Here is a 1304-nt window from a genome sequence, read left to right on the forward strand (position 1 = left end):
ATACATTTACAGTTGAAGTCGGAAGTTTACATACACCTTAGCCAAATACATTTAAACTCAGTTTCACAATTCCTGACATTCAATCCTAGTAAAAATTCCCTGTCTTAGGTCAGTTAGGATCACCACTTTATTTTAAGAATGTGAAATGTCTTAATTATAGTAGAGAGAGTGATTTATTTCAGCTTTTATTTCTTTCATCATATTCCCAGTGGGTCAGAAGTTTACATACATGTAATTAGTCTTGGGTAGTATTGCCTTTCAATTGTTCAACTTGGGTCAAACATTTCGGGTAGCCTTCCACAAGCTTCCCACAATAAGTTGGGTCAATTTTGGCCCATTCCACCTGACAGAGCTGGTGTAACTGAGTCAGGTTTGTAGGCCTCCTTGCTCGCACACACTTTTTCAGTTCTGCCCACAAATGTTCTATAGCATTGAGGTCAGGGCTTTGTGACATTTCTCCAAAAAGTACGATCTTTCTCCAACCTGTTTAAAGGCACAGTCAACTTAGTGTATGTAAACTTCTGACCCACTGGAATTGTGATTATCAGTGAAATAATCTGTCTGTGAACAATTGTTGGTCAAATTACTTACTTGTGGAGTGGTTGAAAAACAAGTTTTATTGACTCCAACCTAAATGTATGTAAACTTCCGACTGTATATTTCGGACTCTGACATTGCTCGTTTTGATATTTCTTAATTTCTTAATGACATTTTTGGGGGATTTGTGTGTATTGTTAGGTATTACTGCACTGTTGGAGCCAGGAATATAAGTATTACTGCACTGTTGGAGCCAGGAATATAAGTATTACTTCACTGTTGGAGCTAGGAATATAAGTATTACTGCACTGTTGGAGCTAGGAATATAAGTATTACTGCACTGTTGGAGCTAGGAATATAAGTATTACTGCACTGTTGGAGCTAGGAATATAAGTATTACTGCACTGTTGGAGCTAGGAATATAAGTATTACTGCACTGTTGGAGCTAGGAATATAAGTATTACTGCACTGTTGGAGCTAGGAATATAAGTATTACTGCACTGTTGGAGCCAGGAATATAACTTTACAGCACTGTTGGAGCTAGGAATATAAGTATTACTGCACTGTTGGAGCCAGGAATATAACTTTACAGCACTGTTGGAGCTAGGAATATAACTTTACAGCACTGTTGGAGCCAGGAATATAAGTATTACTGCACTGTTGGAGCTAGGAATATAACTTTACAGCACTGTTGGAGCTAGGATTGTAAGTATTACTGCACTGTTGGAGCTAGGAATATAAGTATTACTGCACTGTTGGAGCTAGGA

The sequence above is a fragment of the Oncorhynchus gorbuscha genome, linkage group LG24 (assembly GCF_021184085.1).
Source record: "Oncorhynchus gorbuscha isolate QuinsamMale2020 ecotype Even-year linkage group LG24, OgorEven_v1.0, whole genome shotgun sequence".
Classification (NCBI taxonomy): Eukaryota; Metazoa; Chordata; class Actinopteri; order Salmoniformes; family Salmonidae; genus Oncorhynchus; species Oncorhynchus gorbuscha.